A 12,497-nucleotide genomic window follows, 5' to 3' on the forward strand; every position below is an offset into this window, starting at 1 on the left:
ATTGTTCTGTACAAGCAGAATTTGAGGAAAATATTGAAGATATAAAATCTAGATTTACGGCTAGGGGTTAGGACCCTAGAGTAGTGGATATTGCAGCGACGAAATCCCACAAATTACAGAGAAAAGAGACCTTGAAACTGGTTAAGAAGCAAGCTTATGGCAGTGACAAGATCAGACTGGTAACTAACTATAGCCAAGAGAGTAATAAATTAAACAGGATACTCAACAAATATTGGCATATGTTAAGATCTGATAAAGTGATCATGTCATCTCTGACAGAAAACCCCAGTTTGACATTTAGGAAGGGACTAACAATAGCTAACATAATTAGTCCTAGCTACCCTAGACCACTGCAGAATGTGAATTGGCTGATAAATCAAGTGAAAGTATTTCACAAATGTGGGCGTTGTAGTTCACGCCGGTGGGCTATTTATAAGATACCCCATTTTAGTTACAGCAATACCGGTACTTATAAAATCAATATGTTAATTAACTGTGATACCACTTTTGTCATTTATGTTATAATCTGTACTTGTAATAAGATATACATCATAAGCAGAATTAGGTGACTTCAAGAGAGGATGGTGGAACACTTTCGAGCACTGAAGAATGGGGACACCCGATATTCCATTGCAGCACATGCTGTTCAAAACCATCATATCATAAATTCAGATTTTATGTAATTGAACATGTGAAAATGGATATTCGTGGTGGCAATAGAGAACTACTGCTCAGACGCAAAGAAGCATTCTGGATAATGAAATTGAGGGCAGTAGAACTGGGTATGAACATTGATAATGAATTACAATATTTTCTTGGTCAATCAACTGCTATCCTTTTGTAGATGAAATTTGATATTATCATCCATGGTTGTTTATGCTGAGATACAGTGGAATAATAATTTGTGATGATTGATGTACTATTTTTTATTGGGGACTTTGCATACTATCTTAAGTATGAGATAATACATGTAAGATTAGATGTTTACATTTTTATATTTTATGGATATATGATGTTTCGGCAGTTTCGAATGTTATGAAAATGTACAACATTTACTATATTTGATTTTGAGGGAGTTTCTCACCTTACATTTGAGAGAAACATAATCATAATGATTGCGTAGTTATTTTATTAACTCTCCTGCTGCTCTAACATTTAAGCAGACAGTAGTTGGTTGTTATTGCATTATTTCTTAGATTGTCTTCTTAAACATATTCTTTCCTTATCCACTCCTTCTTTAATAATACTGTTCACTAACTTACTGATTTGGACTCTTGAACAAAGTAGTGAATAACTTCTTTGATTTCTAAACCTTATTGTGATATAGTTTTTAATTGAGGATTAATATTACACACAGATATTTGGAGTGCATCTGATGGGTTTCAAATAGGTGTGATTAATATTTAATCACACGTTGTTTCATGACATAATGAGGCATCAGTCCTTTACGGATAAGTGGAGTATTTGGATAGGACTAGAATAAATAGTCAAGAATGAGATCTGGCGCCCGTTGTAGCATTGGACTTTAATGGTCGACGGGTTTCCTTATTTTACTACATGTATATTGTTTGACCATATAAGTTAAGTAATAAAACTCTTCATTAGCAGTTCGATATAGTAGAGAGGTATTTGTATATATATTGGTACTTTTGAGATGGCGCCCGTTGTAGCGTTGGACTTCAGTGGTCGACGGGTTTCCTTATTAGACTACACATGTATTTCCTGACTTTATCAATTGAGTGACAACACTCTTTATTAGCAGTTCGATTTAGTAGAGAAGCACTTGTAATTTTAAATACATTTAGCGCTATCGTGTGATAAATGGTCAGTTAACAAATCTCCGGAACCTTTGGGTTTTGATATATATTTAATATTTTCCAAATTAGAGGTCATGAGGGTAGCATATTTGACTATAGTATGTAGAGATACTCAGTAGTATTCTTATTTTACTACTTTAAGATGGCTTATTGAAAAAATAAGGAAGGAGCGTAATAATTACATATATGCACACCCAAATATAAGCAACAACTAATCACAATAAATAATATTCCATAGAGACGTCTTCTCAGCATTGTTCAATGATTTCTTTAATTCTTTTCGACAGATTTTCATTAATGACAAAGTACTTTCAACAGCCTTTCAACAGCCGACGCGTTTCGTCCCCAAATGGGACGTCCTCAGGGCTGTGAAAAAACATATACAAAAATGTGATCAAACAAAAAGATCATAATACAAGTGAACAAGTACATATCCTAATACCAATATTGTGCTCTGGCTAAACAGACAAATAACTCTTGTTCTTTGTAGTTAGCGCAACGTGGTCTCTCCTTGTTCTTATCACCATTTAAGGTACAGTATTTAGAGACAAAAGAACATGCAATAATTTACTATATATTCTTGTCAACAGCAGACTTAATACAATTAAGCAAGCTTTACATTGTAATCTCGCTCACCGAGCCGTATAATACCCACCAATTTTACATGTAACTATTCTGATTCATACCATCATGTAGAAAAAATATATTGCGAGTAACTTCCTAGCGCCTTTCCGCTGATTAGGCAAAAGTGAAATCCTTATGTGTTCCTCCACGAGCTAATCCCCCATTGGAGCACGGATACACAACTTGTAAATTCGGGAGAGATCGATCTATGAGGAACACGAGCTACTAAGTAAGCTTAAACATGATATATCACCAGGCCTGGTTATTTTGATATGCAGGTCAGACTTGTTAATGAGGGATACATTATAGGTTTAAATGTATGTTCAGTGCGACCAAATGATTAGCGCACTTGCTCTATAATTTTCTAAATAGGTCGAATTCAAGTGAAGATTAGATGTGGAGAAAGAAATATTATCCGTTTTAAGGGGGTTTAAATATACTTTCCCATTCTGCCTCACCCTGAATGTACTATACAGCTGCAATATACACTTGCAGTATTTCACAGTAGTACTTACAATTTTTTGTAAAATGGGGTTGTTGAAATAATTGAGGTGTCTTTTCTTCTTGTTGGACATCTCCATAGATTATACATAAATTCCAGATTTTGGGTCGCCTTCTGAAAACCGTACCTATGGAGTAATTTCTGAACAGTCATAGAATATACCGTGACACACTAGAATTTATAAAGGTGAGCGAGATTACAATGTAAAGCTTGCTTAATTGTATTAAGTCTGCTGTTGACAAGAATATATAGTAAATTATTGCATGTTCTTTTGTCTCTAAATACTGTATCTTAAATGGTGATAAGGACAAGGAGAGACCACGTTGCGCTAACTACAAAGAACAAGAGTTATTTGTCTGTTTAGCCAGAGCACAATATTGGTATTAGGATATGTACTTGTTCACTTGTATTATGATCTTTTTGTTTGATCACATTTTTGTATATGTTTTTTCACAGCCCTGAGGACGACCCATTTGGGGACGAAACGCGTTGGCTGTTGAAAGGCTGTTGAAAGTACTTTGTCATTAATGAAAATCTGTCAAAAAGAATTAAAGAAATCATTGAACAATGCTGAGAAGACGTCTCTATGGAATATGATCCATTGTGATTAGTTGTTGCTTATATTTGGGTGTGCATATATGTAATTATTACGCTCCTTCCTTATTTTTTCAATTTGTTCGGGTAGTGGTGAGGTTGGCGATACCTCTATAGGGAGTTGAGCGTTTCTATTAGACACGACATTTGCATACTTGCCCTGTAGAGTGACGGACTTAAACCCCATATCGCTCAATTCGCATTTGTACTTTAAGATGGCGCCTACAGCTAAACAGCATATTTGACCATTCTAAAATGGTGCTCGCACACAACACCTTCTAGTGAACAGGAGTAATTAGATGTGAAACGCTGTTTGAGTATATATCTCAGGAAATTCGGTTAGCTGTAACTGGACTGGTGCCGCCTAACATACAGTTTATTAAGATTTGGCCTCAACTCTTTTTTCGGAAGTTTATAAGAGCTATAGTAAGCACAAGCTTCTAATATCGGGTCCTACTTTACCACTTAATAATGGCGAACTATAGCCAGAAAGTACATAAGCCTATACCAAAATGGCGCTTACGCTGAACGCCGTCGGGTGAATAGGGTTACCAGGACGTGGTACTCCGTGAAGGTATGTAATTTAGGAACCTCGTGTGCCTCCATTAGACAATTATTATTATTTTCTAATAGGAGTTTATTGAAACGTGGTTCATTTTTCTGTCTTTGGTTATTTTCATATGTTTGCAGGTCATAAACTCGTGATTCCTGTTTGCGTGAATTACCCATGTTGGACCAAGTACTGTAGATCAGTATTTACATTGTAATCTTTTTAATATAGGTGAGATATTTATACACTTGTTTGAAAGTTATGGAGTGTGCTCTTCAGGGGTAGATTATGATTTAGGTGTTCTCAAATTTATATTTTTTAATACCGATAATAATTTGATAATATTATTTTCTTCTTAATACTTGTATTCTTTGACATATTACTTTATATAGATATAATACAACGCGGAAAGATTCTGAGATTGGGAATATGGTTTCCCTTACAGGCATGAATGATACAGTGCGTTTTAGACTTATTGTATGGTCATGTTTAGAGGATGTAGTCCTTTAGGGTTGCCTTTTGGCCATAAATTGTTTTTCAGGTTAAGGACATATGATTCTTTTATGTCCTACACACTCGTGCCCTCAATGAGTGTTGGTGAAGTTGCTTGTTGAATTATCCCATTTATGACTTATTCGTACGCAGTTTAGGTGAGAGTGTTTAATTTATATGGAATGGGATGTCATGAACTTGTGTGATTACCATCATCGATCATTTGTGCATATTTGAATTTGTGTTTCTCGTATTTTGCTATAGTAATTGGCCAAGCCTTTTTGGGTCATATTACTTGCTGAATATTGGATTAAGGAATCTGAAGATAATAGCAAGGCGAATATGGTTTTCTTAAAACCTTGGATTGGGCTAGGTATAGCCAGTCCAGAATGGAGATGATTTCATGTTGTGTCTTTTGCTTCTATAGAATTCTGATGCCATTGGATTGATTTATGGCCTACAAACACATATGAATTGTTTATATCAGACGATTAGTAATTCTATTTTCCTTTCTGTTTTCTGCTCTAGGGGATATCACACATAGGGTGTTTTTAATATCCAAATCCGACTCTTTGTCACAGGAGCTTTTTTCATTTTCTGGATGGTGGTGGTGTTCACAATATTTGGAACCTTGGATTATAACTTCGGTATAACACAATTTCTATTGATACAGTGGTATACTCCCTAGTGATATATACATGTTACCGTATTGTATATATCGAGTAATTATGTTCCTCTTGTGTTTGCAGCCCTGAAGAAGTCTTTTGTGCAATAAATGCACAACGAAACACTTGTTGGCTGCTATTGTTTTGTGAACTGAATATCTAGCTGTGTCTAGAAAAGTTACCTACTTTCATTTGAGAATTCGAAAGATGGAATAAAAATTGGGACATTGGTTTGAAAACTACTGGACTTACTTGATACTTCATGGACTCTTGATTTGACGTACGTGTGCTTGGGGTGGGGTTTTAATGTACTATTAATCTTCTGTGGAGGGTTAACACAAGATTGAATTGGTAACCAATCTTTGTTCCCTTTTTCAGAGCACCACTGAGACTATAACTCAATAGTGTACTTACCCATGACAAGGGTTGAGCGCCCATTAGCTTTACCTGGTTACCAAAATTGATCAGCTTCACATTAACCTGTTGGAGCTAATGGCCAGTACTGGGCATTGAAAAACTTCCTGCCATACATCAAATGGAGGCTGGTTTAGGAGTTCACGGAAAATACCACAGCCATGTGGTACTATAATAAGCAGGGCATGGTGTGGTCATTGACACTGTTCCAGGAGGCCCTGCACCTCTGGACATTCTTTGTGTGATTTCTGAAAGCCTTGGCAGAAGAACTCAACCATCAAGTGGACCATGAATAACGTCTACATCGTCACCATGGAGAAAAATGCGCAGTTTCAGCTCTGCTTTGCAATGGAGATTCCAAAGTGGCTCTCAGAGATGCATTCCGCATGGAGAAGATCTTTGGACTCTTGTACGCCTTCCCACTCACACCACTCCTGCCCTGAGTTCTCAAGAAAATACTGACCGATCGGCCCAAGTCATCCTAGTGTCTACAGCCAGAGAGTATGGCATCCAGAATTCCTGGGCACAAACATATGCCATCCAATCTTGCTGACTCTGAGGGAAGATTCCTGTCACAGCAGAAGGGCAGAGTCCTGCATGCTGCTCCTTCATGCTTGGAGATTGAGAGGTGAAAGCTGAGTGTTTTAGATCTTCCATTTGAGATTGTTGATATCATTTTGGTAGCCAACTGTACTTTGACAACAGCTGCATGCACCTGCTGTTGGGACAAGTTTGTGGCTTGGTGTTCAGCCAAACATATTGACTCATTTCAGGCCAATTTGTCTGAGATGTATTAGCGTCCAGAGCAAGGCCTTGCTCTGGGCACTGTTAAGGGGTATTTGTCATTTGTCTCTGCCTTTCTGCAGTTCTTGGATCATCCCTCCCTGCTTAACTCACGTGTTGTGACTTGATTCTTGAAAGGTTTGCAGCACATGTTTCTGCCTACCTCTTTCATTATGCCCAGTGGGCTTTAGATTTGAATTTAGTCTTAACCTGTTTGTCAGACCTGGCATCATTGGCATGAGTCTTCCTTCCATTTCTACTGATTACCTCCTCTGTTTTTGATATGTTTTTCTGGTTAGATGCTTTGGGCACTGTGCCACTGCTTTTCAGTGCCACAGTGTAAGTGCTCCCTATGTTAAATAGATGTACTGATTAGTGACTCCATGATTGGGTTAGTTTATTTACTTGTCAGACCCTAGTACAGTGCACCATGTGTACCCAGGGCTTGTAAATCAAATGCCGCTGGTGGGCTTGCAGCACTGCTTGTGCCACCCACAGAAGCAGCTTGTAAAGTGTGTCTCAGGCCTACCATTGCAAGGCCTGTGTGCAGTCTGTGACTGTCATGTCGACCTGGCAAGTGCACCCACTTGCCAGTCCCTAAACCTTCCCTTTTCTTCATATCAGACGCCCATAAGGTAGGCCCAAGGGCAGGGTGCATTGTAAGTATAAGGTAGGACATTCCCTGCTGTGTGTGGCAAGTCCTAATAATGAATTACAGCCATTTTTTGTTTTTCACTTTTGCAAGGCTACCTGCTCCCCATAGACCAGAATGGGCAGTTTGATTATTACATCTTATAATCCTAACTGACTCACGGAACATGGTAGAAATTCAAATTTAGTATGCCTGAACTCAGAATGATAAAATAGTGAAGTTGGTTTTAACATTCTGTGTTTAAAAATACCACTTTTAGAAGGTAGATATTTTCTTGCATAACTATCCAAGCCTGCCTCTGCTAGGTTGTGTATTCCTTGTCTGGCATTTGGGTGACAGGGGCTGGGGGATTCCAGGAGAGAGGGTGAGTCAGCACAGGGCTGAATAGAGAAATCTGCATGCATATGGGAGGGAGAAGTTGCACCCGGGACCTGAATAGGGCTGTGCCTTCCCTCCACAATGCTGGCTCCACCTCCTCTGGTGTGTCTGATGTCCCTGGCGTGCACTGTCAAAGGAAGAGAAGGAGTCCTGTGCTCCAGGACTGACCAGAACTGGTTTGGACTAAATAAAGAGAACAGTAGTATAAATAATGGGACCCAGACCCAAGAACTTTAGATCACGTCTGGGAACAAGACAAACCTTTTGCCAAGGAGAAGAACCAAGGAAGCTGCAGGAGTTTGGACTGCCTCTCTGCCAGTGTGCTGTTTGCTGGGTTGGCCTGCAGTGGTTTCTTTATTGCCAAGGAAAGGAGAAGGAACTCTCAAAGAACTTTCATCAACTTGCGGAATATTGCTCCAGGGGCTTGAACTTGTGCTTGCCTCCTGCTGAAGTCTCAGGGACAAAAGACTTCACATCCAGCTCCCCTGAGAGTTTGCTTGCTGGGAATTCTGTCTGCAGAAGCCTGCGTGTCGCTCGGAGCTGGAAGAGCGACTCATCGAGAAACGCATGTCGCAGTCGCAATGTTGCCGTTGCATCACCAGATAAGCTGCATCACCAGATAAGCGTGCTTTCGTCAAAGCTGTTACCCGATGCATCACCGGAGAAGCGTATCGCTGCCGCAAAGGTTGCCGTTACATCGCCGGAGAAGCGTGTCACAGGGCCTGTCGCAGTTCCAAAGCTACAGAGTTCGCTTCACGCCGTCGCATCTAGGGCGCCATCTTATCACATCGCACCAGAATTGTTGCATCGCATTGCGGCGCCATCTTGCGCATCGCAACCAGGCCGCAGGACGAGAATCTACGCATTACCTCCGCCCCGGTAAGGATCAAGACGCATCCCCTACTCTGCGCAAGCATTGAGGCGCGATGCATCATATCCCCCGAAGCATGAACTGACACATCTCCCACTCTGTGAGCCTTTTGTGAGTTTGTGTTACGCATCCAGGTACTTTTGTGAGAACTTTGTCGTATTTATCACCAACTTGAACTAAGTAACTTCTACCATCTTTAAGTCAACTTTAAGTACAGTATTGTGGATTTCTGTTGCTTGTGGTCTTGTGTTAAGTCTATATAAAGAATACTTATTTTTATAAAACCTGTGTGGTGTCAATCTGTATGGTTTTTACTGTATTGCCGTGTATATTCACAAATGCTTAACACCCTGCCTCTGAGATAAGCCTGTCTGCTCATGCCAAGCTACCAAGGGGGTGAGAAGGGGTTATCCAGTAGTGTAATCCCCTGTCCCTGACTTAGAATCAAGGGTCCCTATTTGGTCAAAGGTGTACATCATTGCCAACTAGAGACCCTCAGTTCTAACACTGTTCAATGTGCTTTCCTTTTGAACCAATGCATAGCTGTCATCTTAGAATTCTGACTATTAAGGTGGTCTTCTTGGTTGCCATTACATCTACACTGAGGGGGAAAAAGCTTCAGTCCCTTTCCGTTAATCTGCTGTATACCAACATCTGCCCATACAAACTGGTTCTTTAAACTTGTGCCTCCATTCTTTCAAAGGTGGTGGCTTTCACATCAGTCGGACCATCAACCTTCTGATGTTCTTTAGTCCCTCTCTCCCTGCAAAAGAGCAGGAGAAACTCCAGATCTAGTATGACTCTTGGGAAATTTTCTAAGATGAGGAATCTGCTGTTAGACAGAGGGCCTGACTACGTGTTTGCGAGTCCATCAGACTGCCAAACTCGTGGTGGAGGTGCGGTGGCGGTTGGGAACTACTGCACCAGCGCTCTGACTACTGTATTAGGAGTACGGCGGTTGTAGCTTTTGGGTCTGCCGCAACTGCCAGGGATCTGTGATCCCTGGCGGTGGCGTGGTGGTCTAGGGAAGCAATATGCATGGCAGTGCCGCTGTGGCACCACCATGCATATTATGAGTTTCCGCAACTCTTGCCGTTTCATGGAGGTAAGCCGGCCATGAAAAGGCTGGCAGTGGGAAAACAAAGAGGGACCTACAGGGCCCCATGTTTCCCCTGTGCATGGTGGTGCATGCAGGGAGGCAAATGTAGTGCCCCCCAGTGTGCACCCACCCAGGTTCCTGCATGGCATGGACTGCTCAGTCCATGCCGTGCATGAATAGGCATTGGCAGTTCCGCAAAGGTGCAGTTCTAAGGCTCACTATTGAGACTTCATACTGCAACGCCACACAGCCTGCCCATCAGACAACGAATTAACATGTAATCTAGCGGGCGGCGGGAGGGTTTGGCGGTGTGGGAGCGGGCAGTGGTGAGGCGGCCCACACCGTCAAACTCATAATCAGGCCCAGAGTCTCTACCAGAAAAGTCATTACCGAAAGTCAGTAACTTGTACATCAAATGCAAGTATGCAATGTAAGACGTGAAGAATTGGAGTAATGTGGAAAGTGGATTTACCAGATATTGTTTGGTACCTTCTGAAGTCTATTGAGTAACACATATGAACAGACATACACAGGAGTGAATTAGGAAGCTAATGATTGCACAAGAAATGGAATCTTATGCTTGTCCATCAGAAAATTGTTAGACTAACACAGATGGCAGTCCTTCTACAGAAAAAGGCTAGACTTCATCTGTTTGAGAGTTGGAATCCATGTAATGGTATCATATATATACATATAGGATGCAGTTGGAGGTTGGGAAAGAAAAAGGATTATGCTTAGAGGGGCATATGAATTTCTGGTATTTTGTTAGAAAGTAGGGGACTTTTGAAGTAATATTTCAAGTTATGGGGTCTACCACAAGCATCAGTAGAGAACTATTCGAGAATGTAGAAAGGAGCATGGAACAGGCTTTAGCAGTGGTCATTCTAGAGATGAAATATTATTTTTCGGATAAAATAAATAAGTCGAACGCAATTTACATAATTGATAATCAATTAAGAAATATTTGTTAATTAATTATTACTTAGTTCATGTCCTACCCTATACCCCTACAAACCTAGCAACCCACAAGTTAAAATATAACTAAAAGTAATCAATGTTAAATAATGTACTTAATTATCAATTAAATAATTAATAATAAATAAATATTCGATTACAAAGTATTACTTAATTAACTTCCCACCCTGCCTCCCCACAAACCCAACAGAATGCACACAAAATGTAACTAATATATAACCTTATTACATAATTAATAATCAATCAAAAAAATCGTAATACATTAATAATTAATAGTTGCTCAATTATTACTTAATTAACTTCCCAACCTATACTGCTACAAACCCAACAGCCCGCACCAAAAATATAACTAAAATGTAACTTTTTTTACACAATTTAAATAATTAATAAACAAATAAATAATTAATAATAAGTTAATAGTTAATTGTTAATTATTACTTATTTAACTTGCCACCGTATACCGCTACAAACTCAGACACTCGCACCCAAAAAATATCTAAAAAATATAATTATTACACAATTTACATAATTAATAATCAATTACATATTTAATAATATGTTAATAACAAATTGTTAATCAATGAATACCTAATTAACTTCCTACCCTATACCCCTACAAACCTAGCAATCCACTACAACACTATAAATTACTATTAGCAATTAAATTAAAAATTATAAATCACTTAAAATGTCAAACTATATTTAGAAATTTTATTAACAATTATTCAAACAATAATGACACCTAAAATTAATATCTGAACGAAAGCACATTTTAAGATCTTTACAAAACAATATTTTTGCAACTATATTATTGAAAATGTTATTAAGAACAACGATAATTAGAACAACGATATTACGTACCGGGAAAAAAATCGATATTCTTGGCAATATATTTCTGATTCACAATATTTGTGTATCCTGATATTGTTTGCCTGATAATTTTGTATCCCGATATTTGCAACACACTATTGTGTCCAAATGCTACAGTTGGAGCTGGGATGCTTAAACAAGGAATATATTCAAATCCCACATACTGGCCTCCAACAACCATTTACAAATCAGGCAATGGGTGGCATAACAACGAGTAATATAAGGACACCACCAAAGTACACCTTATCAAACTTTCAAACAAAAGAGATAAAGATACAGCTACTACAATCAACAGTGGGCATATACATTACTAATACAAAAATAAAACAGGTTATTGTTACTGTTTTGCATGAAGTATTATATTGTATTATAAGCTTTCATCTGTGTTATGACAAACAACCACAGATATCAATGTTTGCTCAACAAGTTCTGCATGTTTTCCTTTATTTCAGGTACCTTTCCCCAGTGATAAATCATCAGGTTTCATTTTGAAAACGTTTCTGGAAAAACACCGAAGTGTGTATATTCCTTGAACACTTGTAGTACGAATTTGAGAGGGAATTATCAGGATTAATATTAAACTTGCAATAGCAGACTTAAGAGGGGTTTGACAATAGACAAAATGAGTGTGTGATTCTGGGCAGATTACATTAACTAACTACATGCCACATTTTCAATATGCATCATACAATATCAGTGCATGTCTCCCCCACCACCCCCGGTACTTCCCACCTTCCCCCACCCTTATCTCTATCCCTGGCATCCTGGTTTTAAGACTAGACAGATGCCCACAATATTGTTCTATGTACAGAACCCTGGGCCCGAATTAGATCTTGGCGGGACTGGGACCGCCGTTGCTCTTTTGGCGGTTTTGTCGCCTGCCGGCTTGGCGGTACATCTGCCCTATTTAGATATTGGTGATTCCATAGATGAAATACCGCCATGGTCCCGCCAACTCCGCCAGGATTTCTGGACAGAGTCGATGGCGGCAGAGGCTGAAAAGGCTGGTGGCGGAACTTCAGGCAAGATTCCCACCAAGCTAATTGCGATGTGCCTTCCCGCCAGAGCAACTGTGGCTGGAAGACCTCCTATCCTAAGGTAGCGCATTGGAAGGCTATGAGGCAATAACGTACCGATTTCCTGCTTCCCACTTCTGATCCTTCTTCTATGCCTTCGTCCAGGTCTACCCTTTGCTGCACCGACATCAACAG

General features: G+C 39.5%; 1 protein-coding gene across 1 annotated transcript in view; it reads right to left on the bottom strand.

The window, feature by feature from the left end:
• LOC144821804 (ADP-ribosyl cyclase/cyclic ADP-ribose hydrolase 1-like) overlaps positions 1-12,497 on the bottom strand; it is a 322,648-nt gene that overhangs the window by 200,602 nt on the left and 109,549 nt on the right. The gene's annotated exons all lie outside the window — the stretch shown is intronic.

This window comes from Lissotriton helveticus, chromosome 2_2 (genome assembly GCF_964261635.1).
Source record: "Lissotriton helveticus chromosome 2_2, aLisHel1.1, whole genome shotgun sequence".
Lineage (NCBI taxonomy): Eukaryota > Metazoa > Chordata > Amphibia > Caudata > Salamandridae > Lissotriton > Lissotriton helveticus.